This window comes from Grammomys surdaster, unplaced genomic scaffold (assembly GCF_004785775.1).
Source record: "Grammomys surdaster isolate TR1022 unplaced genomic scaffold, NIH_TR_1.0 126391, whole genome shotgun sequence".
NCBI lineage: Eukaryota > Metazoa > Chordata > Mammalia > Rodentia > Muridae > Grammomys > Grammomys surdaster.
This window is the reverse complement of record NW_021621185.1, coordinates 18,128,104-18,141,397: the sequence shown is the minus strand read 5'-3', so window position 1 is coordinate 18,141,397 and position 13,294 is coordinate 18,128,104.

Genomic DNA, 13,294 nt, shown 5'->3' with positions numbered 1-13,294 from the left:
TGCCATCAAAGAAGAGATGGACTTTTACTCGGCATCATCTCTGGCTGCCGGGGCAGGAGGCAATTTAAAACAGCAGTAGTCTCCCACGGACACATACTGACAGATGGAAAAGCAGTGTGGTCCTGCACACCTCTAGCCCCAGCACTTGGACCACCGAGGCAGAATGGCAGGTTCAAGGCCAGCCTGGGTTACGTAGCAAGAGTTGGTCTCCAAACGGCTACAAAAAACAAGGAGTGAAAAGCCAGAGTTTAGCTGGGCTGTGGTGGCGCACGCCTTTAATCCCAGCACTTGGGAGGCAGAGGCAGGCGGATTTCTGAGTTCAAGAGTTCAAGGCTAGCCTGGTCTACAGAGTGAGTTCCAGGACAGCCAGGGCTACACAGAGAAACCCTGTCTCAAAAAACCAAAAAAAGAAAAAGAAAAAAGAAAGAAAGAAAAAGAAAAAAAGAAAAAAAGAAAAAAAGAAAAAAAGAAAAGCCAGAGTTTGCACTGTGTTGTTCTGGGGACAGACGAAGCACTGTGTGCTGCTTTTCTAGAAACACATGGAAACCCAGAGGTCAGATTCAGTGGCCTCTTGGATTTCAGATCAGACAGCATTTGTGGAGTATTTGCCACCCAGGTGGCTGCCTGTTTGTTCCTTAAGGAAATGACTCATAGTCAGTACAGAGAGTAGCCTGAAGCCTGGGTTTGGGATGGGGCAGGCCTGGCTATCCTAATGACTTCACCATACACTATAGTAGCAGAACCTTTCCAAGGTACTACTGGGCGACCCACTCAGGGAGCTGAGAGTACTACCAAGAGAGACAGTCCCCACTGCCACACTGTGCTGCGTGCGCAATGCACTGTGGTCCACACTGCAGTACAGCGCGGCCCAGTCGCTTAGCTAGCCTTTGCTTCCATCAGCTCACACATGATCAGCAGGCTCTTTTCCACCGAGTTACATCTCTGGACAGGTTTGTGTGTTAAAAACAATATATAATAAAACTGTTTAAGAAATATGGGATCAAAGGCTTCCAGCTTAGAAAAAGTTTTAGTAGTTCAGTCTTATTAAAGGAAGTTTTGGAAACTTTACATCAGTTCTGAACCACTAGAGAACTTCTAAACAAATCAAGAATCCCCACCCCACACTCAAGCACTGAGTCAGAACCTTTGGGAACTGGGGCGGATCATCAGTCAGAGCTGTTCGCAGTCTCCTACGATTCTAATGGGTAAGCCAGAGTTGATAGCGACATTTTAAACAAAATGTTTGGGAGCTGGCAGAGTATTTGCCTAGTGTGTGATGGCCTCACTTCCCAGAACTACAAAAAGGCAAAAATTTTGGCTCAGCTTTGTCATCTGGGAACCTTATGAAGCCGCAGGCTCCAAGCTGTGGGCTTGGGGTTGGGTCTGAGGCGCATACCTCACAGCATCCCAAGAAATGTTAAAGTTGCTGCTCTTTGGACCATGCACTGCTCTTTGGACCATGCCTTAAGAGCCAGCCCTTGCAACACTGGCTTGTTTGGAGATCCAGGCGTCCACAGTATGGAATTCTTTGGTCCTTAAGATAATTTTCAGAGCAATTGTTTTATTACAACAAAAATGAAGCAGTTTTGTTGCTATTGTTTTAAAACAAGGTCTCACTGTGTAGTCCTACATACATACATACATACATACATACATACATACATACATACATACATTGCATTGATTGGTTTTCAAAACAGGGTTTCCAGGCTATCCAGGCTGGCCTCAAACTCACAGAGACCTGCCTGCTTCTGCCTCCTGCCCGAGTGCTGAGATTAAATGTATGTGCCACCACTGCCTGGCCAGGATTCATATTTTTGATCCTCCAGATCGGCCTCCCAGGCACAAGAATTGCAGGTAGACACCGCCACACCCACTACACTGGGGCAGTTTGTAAAGTAGCAGTAAAGTGTGCTTAGCTCAGCTTAATTCAAATTTGTTTGAGGCTATACCTATCTTCCTTCCTTGTTGAGGTGAGGTCTGTTGCTTTGTATTGTAATGCTAACTGCAGACCCCAAAGGCCTGGTTGCCACAGAGATGAGAGAGTCTGCAAGTAGACCCAAGTGATGCTTTGTGACTTAGCGCCCAAGTTACTTATGATTGGTGAAAAAAGATGCCAACAGCAAATAGCTGGGCAGAAGAGGCATGGGGGGGGGGGAAGAGTTGGGGGGGAGGGGAGTTGGGGGTGTTAGAGTTCCCAGGCTTGGGGAAAAAGAAGGTGGTTAGAAAAGAAAGCTGCCCTGAGTTAGGTGAGTCATAAAATGAAGGCCATGTGGGTTGGCTAATTGGAATTTAGAGCAGCCCAGACGAAACATGGCAAATTATATAATGGGACTATTGGCTGGGAGACAGACATGATAGCACAGAGAATAGCTATCTGCCCAGCTCTTGTGCTGATTAAGCCTTATTGTAATATAAGGGTTGCGTGTGTCCTTTATCCAAGAACTAAATGGTTAAAGGTGGGGAAAAAACCCAAACCCTAGTTTGGGATTAAATATTTTCTACAACACTCTCTTCTTAGTTTCTTTTTTAGGGGGAAAAAAGATAGTTTTAAGGGCTCTAATCTCCACAGCACTGTGGGATCTTTTTTTTTTTAAGATTTATTTTATTTATTTCATGTATGTGAGCACACTATAGCTGTCTTCAGACACACTAGAAGAGGGCATTGGATCCAATTACAGATGGTTGTGTGCCGCCATGTGGTTGCTGGGAATTGAACTCAGGACCTCTGGAAGAGCAGTCAGTGCTCTTAACCGCTGAACCATCTCACCAGCCCTAGCACTGTGGGATCTTAAGAGTATTGACTGTGCTTTCTAGAGATAGTGCCCAGCAGATAGACAAAATGCCTAGTGGCCAGAAAACAAACGTAAGTGCTTCTCACAGTCTGGCTGAAAGATGGTGACCTCAAGAACACCCATGCTAGTTAATATCCGGGAATGTCAGTCTTTCCCACGCTGAGATCAGGAGCCACGATACAGACCCCAAAGCAAATGACTCAGCCCAAGGACTATCAATAGACACCGGTGACTCCACAGTGCCTGGGAACAATAAAGGTCTGAGAGATCCACTCTGGAATGAGCATTTGCAGCACATAAAAAAAACACTGGGACAAATTCTTTATTCTTAGAGTGATTGGGGGGTGGGGGTGGGGTGGAGTGGGGACTACTCAATGATAAAAGCAGAAATTGTAATTTGTTAACCAATGTAGGAAAAAAAAATCACACAATTCAGCAATGATCAAATAGCTGTCTCAGGCTGGGTAATGTGTCTCAGTGGGTAGTGGGGCTTGCAGTACAAGCCTGGTGACCTGAATTTTGATCTCAGGAACGCACCAGATGGAAGAGGAAACTGATTTTACAAAGTTGTCTTCTGAACCACACACCCATGCTGTAGTATGCATGCACAATACCCCAATAACAATATATATATATATATATATTTTTATTTATATATATATGTATAAATTATATATTATATATAAATTATATATTATATATAAATTATACATAATTATGTGTATATAATTATATATAAACATATTGTAGATTATATATAAAATATATATATATAGTTAAATAAATTAAATAGCTACACAAGACAATCCTGGCTTTTATTCCAATTAGCAATAACTTTTTTCTACAAAGGATACAAAGAGACCCTAATAAACACCTTCCTAGGAACAAAGGATGCAGGTTTAATACTATAAATGCCAACAGGGGCAAGATGTTGTGAGTAGACTTCTTTTCATAGGCAAGCTCCCAAAGTGTTATTTTTTTAAAGGTGTTCATGGCCTTTGACATAATCGTATGATTTCCAGAAACCTGTCCTCAGGAAATAATTACAAATAAAACCTCTAAGACAAAGCAATAGAATCCTAGTTGTTAACACAACCGTACTAGCACAAACAGCAGAAGACTAGAAACCCTTTATATGCTCAGTCCTAGATGTCTCCAGAGACTACGATACTCATTGAAAATGGTATGTATTGTACTGGGCATGGTGATGCCCACGTATAATCACAGCACTTGGGAGGTGGGGTAGGAGGAATGCTGTCAATTTAAGGTTAGCCTCTGCTCTACAATGAACCCATGCCAGCCGGGGCTACACAGTATGACCTTGTCTCAAAAAAATCAAATGATATCTATTGATAAAGGCACAATGAAATACATGAAGCATTAATTAAAAACAACTCAGTGACATAAATAATATGACACTAACAATACTGGGCTCGACCTAACGTATGGCAGAGGCTGATGACAAACACACCAAAAGAGTTCAACTCATGTTTAGAGTGTGACTTTTTTCTCTATTCTATTTCTATGTTCCCTTACCTCTCCCCTGAATACACACTACTCCAACAGAATAGCAACTCACATCACAACAAAAATAAAGTATAGTAACAAAACAGAACGACAGAACCCTCCTGAACATCTGCCAGCCACAATGAATGTTTTGGATGGGGATAGGTTATTCAAGCAGTGGGTACAGAGGTCCAGAAGATGGTAGAACCTATAAGAATTCTTCCAGAATTATCTTGTGGAGCCTGAGCCCTTCAAAAATCAAGAACAGAGAAAGTGGGTTTTTGAGCAAGACTCTGAAGCCACAGCTGCTTCCATCTGTCCTGGCAGCTACTTGGAACATTAGTGTCATGCCCAGTCCCCACACTCAGCCAGAACCTAACCATGACTAAGGCTTCATGCGTACAGCACAAAGACACTTAGCTATCTTCTTCGGGAACTCTTTGTTCATCAAATAGCAAATGGTATTTACCCAAAACACCAGACTTTGAAAACTAGAAAAATAATTTAGTCCCTTCACTGAAAATGAATCTATCCATGTAATCTATCCATCTATCATTCCACTGCCCAGTGTTTGAGAAAGCTGGTAGACTCCTCTTCAAGGCCATTTCTTCATTTTATTTTACTGTATATGTGTGTGTGTGTGTTTGCACCATAAGCTTGAAGATACACCCAAGAAACGGTATCAGATCCCCTGGCACTGGCATCACAGGAAGTGGTTAACCACACAAAATGAGAACTAAAAACCAAACCCAGGTCTCCTGCAAGAGCAACATGTGTTCTTGACAGCTGAGCCATGTCTTCAGCCCTACCACCAGAGGCCTCTTATTTTTATATTGTATCTTTGGGATCTAAAACTCCTTTAGACACAAAGGTACTAGGTATGGGAACCACACCACAGCCCAGAATAAGTCAAGCACTTATTGCTAACATTCCAGGGAAGTCAGACAAATGGTCCTGCTGTTGTATCTGGGGAGCATGAGCTGTGTTAGGACAGCCACTCAAGGATGATGAGGGAAGAGGGACTCGATTGTCCCCCTTCTTCAAGCATACTAACTTCCACAGCCCTATAGGGACAGCAAAGGCACAAAACACAAGAGTAGGGCTAGGGGCATGGCTCAGTTGATAAATGCTTTTCTGGCATGCATTCAGACACGAGTTCAATTCCTAGAACCCATCTTTAAAAAAAAAAAAAAAAAAAACAAGGTGTGGTGGTGTGTGCTAATAACCCTGATGTTGGGGGAGCAGAGACAAGTCAGCTCTGTGGGAGCAGCACGGCCTGCTTGGTGAGGTTCAGGCTAAGGAAATCCTATTTTAACAAGGTAGGAGCCGCGAGGTGTTCAGAGGATAAAGGTATTCGCTGCCAGGCTGATGTTCTGATGTAGGATCTGACTCCTTGGGATCCACATGATGAAGGGAGAGAATAGAGCTGTCTGACCTCCACGTCTGTGCCATGGTACACATAGACACAGCCTATATACATATCCATACCCAAACACATGCAACACACACACACCCCTGCTGCACATATAGCCCTACACAAACACAGAAACACATCTACATATACACAAACCTATACTTTTACCCCTACACAAACACACATGGACACCTTCATACACACCCCTACACAAACACATTTCTACACACATACACACCTCCACATATACCCTTACCCAAACACACACCTATAAATATACCCCTACTCTACACATATACTGCCTATACAAATATACACACATGCACACCTATACACACACACACACATACACAAATAAGAGAGCACAACCTGTGTGGGCACACCGCTAGAACTGGCACTTCCTCAGCACACTCGTATTCAATTGATCAGTCTAGACACAGGTCTCCCAAGGTCACCAAGAGTAAAGGAGACATAAAACTAGACAGGATCTCTTCAGGGAAAGGATTTCAAAGCCACGTGACCAAGCCATAGGAAGAGATGAAGACTTGAACCCATTGTTGCAATGTTCTTACATAATGACTGAAAACTCATCTTAATAACACCAGCGTTTAGTTTAGCATTCACTGTTGCTAAAACAGTCTAATTTCTAAGGCTTTTCAGTTATTAAAAAAAATGTTTGTTTTTTTTTAAAAAAAAAAAAACAACAAAAGAATTGTAAAGTATCCAAAAGGATTGGGACCCAGACTCAAAGCAGTCAGCACACACCTCCAGAGGAGCAGGGAAAGATGAAGTCTCAACACAGTGCTAATTTGTATAACCAGAAGTGCAACACTGCAAACCTGTTGTGGTTTGCTCTGTTCTGTTTTGCGGTTTTCTCAATGCCGGAAGTCACTGAACCCAGAGCTTTGCACCTGCTAGACTAGTGTTGTACCGCAGAGCTACATCACCAGCCTGAGAGTGGCAGTTTAGTGGAAGATTCAGATAGGTCACTTCCTCCAGCAGAGGTACATCGGAAAATGACCAACCATGGGGAAAACGGTGTGATAGAGAAGTTTCCACCCTGCAGTGCCAGCATGCCCTGGGGGACTGTTGTTAGGATTCTGATTCCAATCACAACTTCTGACTTTTTAAAGTCGTGATAATCATGCTCTTGGAGTGACCTTGGAAGAAGGCCTTCGAAGGCAAATGTCATGCGCTAAGCTCGTCTGTTTCCCATTTAACTTAATTTCAGTTGCTATCATGCTTCTTTTGATATGTAAGCTTTGCTTCCTAAAATGGTCCTGCCTCAGATGCTATCTGTAGCTGCATCCTCCTAATTTTTTAAAAATAACCTCTTTGCTAGAATTTCCAAGTGCTTCGACATGCATATGGAATCATTTAGGCATATCATATTTCTTGACCCGGGTGTATTCATTCCCTCTTGTTGGGAAGGAATCATTGGAAGGGTGGAGCATTTCTCTCTGACAGGAATGAGAGGTGGAACTTGGTATGGCTCAGAGCGTAGGCCACAAGTCCAGGAACTACATTTATACTTAAGAGTGAGATTATGGGGATGATGGGATGGTCCAGAGCTGCTCTTGCCAACAAGCCCGATGACGTAAGTCCTCAGGTGAAAGGAGAGAGTTGACCCCTACCCATTATGCTCTCACCTCCACACATATGCCATTCCAGAGCCTCAGCTCACAAAGTGCTCCCAGAAAGCAGAGTAGGACAGAAAGCAGTAAAGCTGGCAGTTTAGGTGGGGCCGAGTGGAGGGGCTGGCAAGCCACACTCGGCCACCTGGACTTTACCCGGTGGAAGCCGTCTGAGCCTTCCAACAGTTTACTGATTGGACGTGATCTGAGCTTTGTAAGGGGTGGCATGAAGACAGACAAAAGGTAAAGCCAGGGTCAGGGCTTGGGGGGGTCTCTGACACACACCCTCCAAAAAACCCCACCTACATCAGTTGGAGCAATGTTCAAATCTCACACCCTATTAGATCTCATGAATTTCGAGGTAAATTCCCTTTGACTAAGAGAAATCCAGCAACCCCTGATAACAGAGTTTGCCTCCAGCTGTGCCCTGTCAGACTCTGAGCTCCTTGCTCCCTCCTCCTCCTCAGCTCTCCAGCAACCCAAAAGGCCTGGGCCTGGGCAGTGACGTTCACCTCAGATCAGTCTGCCTAGGACAGCGCTCCCTTGGGCTGTTAGAGAGGCTTCAAGTCCGCCAAGCCCATGAGAAGAATGAACGTCCCTTGCTTCATTCTGGACATAGGAGTTGTCAGCCAGGGTCGGTCAGCTGAAAGCTGACCTTTGCTTGGTTCCCTGCTTCCCTATGGCTCCAAGTCAGACACTCTTCTGGGATGGTCCTCAGGCAGACTCTCACATCCTACTGAGGCAGGTCCAGGAATCCCATAGAAGGCTGCTGGGTGCCTAGCGAGAGTGCCTGGTGACTCTCACCAAGACTGCCAGCTCTGTTCCACCATCCTGAGGAGAAGGGATTTGCGGCACTGTGAATGCCTGAGCCTCTCTCAGGAACAGGTCTTTCAGAGCACTTAGAAGCCTGCTCCTGCCATTTCCCAGAAGCCCGTAGACAACCTAAGCATGCCTCTGGCGTTGATTCTTCAGATTCTCCAAAATGATACAGTACACGGCATGAGCTTTTGTTTATTTGTACCTTGAGCAAATCCAGTCTCTGTCTCCTTTTTGCTATCTTTGACTCAAGTGTCTTTGCAGTGACTACAAGTGGTGGCTGAGCCCTCCTGTGCCTCCATCAACAAGGCAAGAACCCCCAGGTAAGCTGACACACCCGAGAGCCTGAGGCAGAAGGATAAAAATTTAGATGGTAGCTAGCTGGGCTCCGTAGTGAGACCTTGTCTCAGAGAGGAGGAGGAGGAGCAGGAAGGGAGGCAGAAGGGGAGAAGGCAGCAGCTGATTTCTGATCACATCAAAAGGGAGACCCTACACTTGGCCTCAAATCATCAATGACAACTCAGTGCAAGTCAAGTTTCAAGAGTCAGAAATGGCTTCCAAACCAGATAAGCCCGTGTTTTCAAAATCCTCGTAAGCTATCTCTCGCCTCTATCTTTATTCATTCTTGCTTAAGTTTCCCACACATCTCATTATCTCCCTGCTCCTTGACCTCCTGCAGGCGGGAGTCAGGTGACAGAGAAAGAGGCAGCCACGTGACTTACCGTAGATGAAAGAGGGAGGGACAGAGAAACTGTAAAAAGCCAACAGGAGAGCTTAGAAGCTTCCAGGGGCTGATGTGCTGCTGCTAAAACCGTTCTATCACCTTCTGAGATGCTAGACCGCAAAAGGGTTGGGATCACTGAAGCTCCCTGTGCTGCTTCCTGGCTACAGAGAAAGTTTTTTTTTTTTTTTTTTTTTTTAAAGAAACAAGGTCCATGTGCTCTGTCGGAAGGCTTTAGGGGGACCCAAGGAACTCTGAGGATTCACCATGCATCAGACACTGTCAACCATGTTCTCTTTCCTCCAGGGACCTCCAAATGCCCGTATGTGTTCCTGAGACATCTTCATGAGCCCAGAGGCTACTTTCATGAGCCAAGGAGGTGGTCTCCTGCCTCCAGGAGCAGTGCTCAATTAGTAACCAAGGAGACATGTACAAGTACTTGGGCTCCTGCAGCCTTCTGGGGACACCCTTTCATTTGCCAACTGGGAGGTTTCCTTTGGTCACAGTCACAGGGATGGGAGTACAGATTTCAGTGAGTGCTGTCCCTTCCTTGACCAGTTTCCCACTTTCCTGGTAACTGTCCTTCCCTGAACTTCCCAGATAAACTGGTTTCGTTTTCCTGGAAGAATTCTGCAACCCAGATCTGCCCCTAGAAGAATCCACACTAAGGCAGAAAGGTGAACTGCAGCAGCAAGAACGTGTATTTGAAACAAGACTTGCTCTCCAGTCTCAATAGAAAGTGGAGTGTGCAGACTATCTGAATGCTTTGACTTCTGTGCACCCTCTTTCAAGACTGCTCTCTGCCTCCTGTTTTTTCTCCTCATTTCTGTTTGTCATCCAGCAACTAAGCCCAGAGAGGAGTACAGGGTGAACAGGTATTGCCTTTGCATTCTCTCAGACTACAGCTTGAACTCATGAAATAGCTAAGACCAGAGCATCAGGTAGCCTTGAGGGACCTTGGGTCCCTTTGCCAAGAAGCCTAAGAAACCTCCCAGGGCAGAGTTATCTTTCCATGCTCCTGGGGTCTTGGCTTCATGAGGCTGCTGCTTAGAGCTCAGAGCATACATGGCGTCAGCCACCCAGCTCCAGGCTGGCCAGACTCCTCAGTATCTGAGCTGCAGGTGGCTGCCACATATACCTTCATCACCTGCAGTATGCTTTGTGGAAGCCTCTGTGCCCCACTTGACAAATCTCAGGAACGTACAACTCAAAGATTTGTTATTTAGACCATTCAGAAAGGCAGAGACACTGGCTATATCATCAAAGGGAGGGAAATTCTCAAGCAAGAAATACTGCTAACTTCCACTTAGATTAAAGATTTCTTTGTATATCACTGGCAACAATCAACAATTAGTGAAGTCAGTAACAATTAAAGAGAACCCCTGTCTCTACACTGGGCAGGAAAGCAGAATGGTGCCAGCTAGACATTTCAGGGGACAATGATCTTAGAGTTAGTTTGGAGACATAGGACTGGTGTCTCTGCAGCTGTGGAGGAGGTGACATCACACTCTAATATCTTCCTGAGAGTCCTGGTATTTTCTAATCTAGAGGTTTAATGAAGATAAGTTGAAGTTTTTAAAGTGTAAGTTGCAGAATGCCATTAGATTAACTCATAAAAGAGAGCCAGTCTGAAGACTTCAGATTTTATTATAAAGAAATTAAGAGAGGACAGAGGAGGATTTTATTTCACAAATAATGGAATAAGAGGGATGCAATGTTCTCCCACATAACTGAGAGAGTGATTGTAATAGGTTTCTGTTACTATAAGTAAATGCCTGAGACTAAAGTCCTTAAAAGCAGGAAGGCTTATTTGGGCTCATGGTTTTGGAAGTTCCAGTTGGTTGGCCCATTGCTTCTGGGCCTGTGGCAATTCATGATGGAAATGATATACCTGGGAGACAAAGATGCCCATTTGAAAGAAAAACCCAAGAGATCAGTGCCCCACAGCCTCCTTCAAGGACACAATTTCAGTACAGCCTCCCCTAGACAATACCTCTTGCATGTCCGCCTTCCAGGAGTGCCAAGCTAAAGCCCAAGCCATTAACACCTGGTCTCTGAGGCATGCTCAGCTCCAGGTGAGTGTGTCTGGAGCGAAGTCATCAGTCAGGTGAAGATCAAGATGGGACAGCGCATTAGCCGGCTTCCCTAGCCTGAGTGTTGTCTCTGGCCACCCACCCACACAGGTCCACAGCTGGAGCTGCGTCACCCAATAGGAAGGACAGCTGTGGGGCATGGGAAAGGATACTTGCTGACAGTGTAGCAGCTCATTCTCTAGATTTTCACAATAAATGCTGAGAAAAGTGTACAAATACCACATCTCTATTTGCCATAACCTCAAGGAAGACCTCATCTTAGATTTCACTCTTTGTAAAATTAAGGCCCTTACTTTCAGACATTCCTCTCCGGATGACACTGGAATCTTCAGCTCTTTCCTGGTAGAGCATTAGCAAATTACAGTGCTGGCAACACAGGCTTGAGTACTCCTCTCAGATAGCCCATAGGCGCCATGACCACGTCACAGTTTTATACAACTCACGCCTGAGATGGCTCTTAGTCACACCCAGAAGGCTCAGTTTGTTCAATATACTTTGAATGAGACAATGGAGTGAGGGTGTGCTATTCATTCGTTCTGTTTGATAAAGTTCATTATTCACGAATCAAAATTAATCTCCCATGGCCCAGAGGTACCTTCTCCCAAAAAAGAGATATAGAAAGGGATAAGTCGTGAATCTGCACTTGAAAGCACACTATATTATATGAAAGAAAGACTTATAAATCAATTGCTTTGTCAACAGCATGAAAACTGCCTCTGCAAGGAGATGCTAGTTTCTATTGGAATTTGAACGACATGGGATTGGACTAAATTATGTAGAGTAGCAATCTCCAGCTCTGGCTGGCCATTTGTACCACATGGAGGATGATTGGATCTCAAAGAAGGAAAAAGAAAAGGAAACTTGCCGGGCGGTGGTGGCGCACGCCTTTAATCCCAGCACTCGGGAGGCAGAGGCAGGCGGATTTCTGAGTTCGAGGCCAGCCTGGTCTACAGAGTGAGTTCCAGGACAGCCCGGGCTATACAAAGAAACCCTGTCTCGAAAAACCAAAAAAAAAAAAAAAAAAAGGAAACTTAAAAGGAGAAGAAAGAAGGGTGCCTGCCTGGGTTCTAGCATAGATGACTGAAATCAGGAGTATGGACATCATTACGTTTTAATAAGCTCACCAGTCCATCTATATAATGTAATATTATTCTACAGCAGAAAGGAATAAAACATTGATTTGTGTGACAGCATAAACAAAACTTGAAAATTCTAGGCTGTGGTTATTGACTAGGAATGGCCCCCAGAGGCCATTTGAATGCTTGGTCACTAGGGAGTGGCACTACTTGAGAGGGGTTAGGAGGGGTGGCCTTGTTGGAGGAAGTGTGTCACAGAGGGTATGTTTTGAGGTTTCAGAAGCCCAAGCCAGTCCCAGTGTCTCTTTCTGCTGCCTGTGGATCCACATGTAGAACTCTCGGCTCCTTCCTCAGCACCACGTCTGCCTGCACGCCACCATGCTTCCTGCTGTGATGACAACGGAATAAACCTCTGAACTGTAAGCCAGCCCCAGTTAAATGTTCTCCTTTATAAAAGTTGTCTCGGTCATGGTATCTCTTCACAGCAACGGAAACCCTAAGACATTAATGTTACACTGGTGGATTTTTTTCGCAGTACAAACATTGGAAACAGAAAACACTTTCTAAGGAATCCTAATTCACAGCGCTAATCCCATTTCCCTGATCTATAAATTACTGAAGGCGTGAAGATCTGTAATCCTGATTTTCTCTTTTGCCTAAACTCCAAAACAGCTCTCTAGCACTTTCCCATAGTTGTAACTAGACTAAACTACCAGAGAGCAGCAACTTCAGGGACGAAGGGTTTGGTTCGTGGTTTCAGAGGGTCCAATCCACGGACCCTGGGCTCCGTGCTTCTGCCGTACACCACAGTGCCGGAAGTGTGAGGCAGAAGCTGTTCACTTCGTGGCAGCTAGGAAGAACAAGCCGTAAAACAGAGCCGAGGAGCCCAGGTAAGATCAGTTCCCCGAGATATGCTCCAGTGACCCACTTTCTCCAACCAAACCCTACCTTATATAAGTCCACCACCTCCCAACAGTCTGTAAGAATTTAGAATCCCTTACTAGGACTGAAGAGATGGCTCAGTGGTTAGGTGCACTGGCTACTCTTCCTGAGGTCCTGAGTTCAATTTCCAGCACCCACATGGTGGCTCCCAACTCTCTGTAACTATGGTTCCAGGGACTCTGATGCCCTTTTCTGGTGTGCAGATATACATGCAGACAAAGCATATATTATATTATTTCATATTATATTATATTATATTATATTATATTATATTATATTATATTATATTATATTATA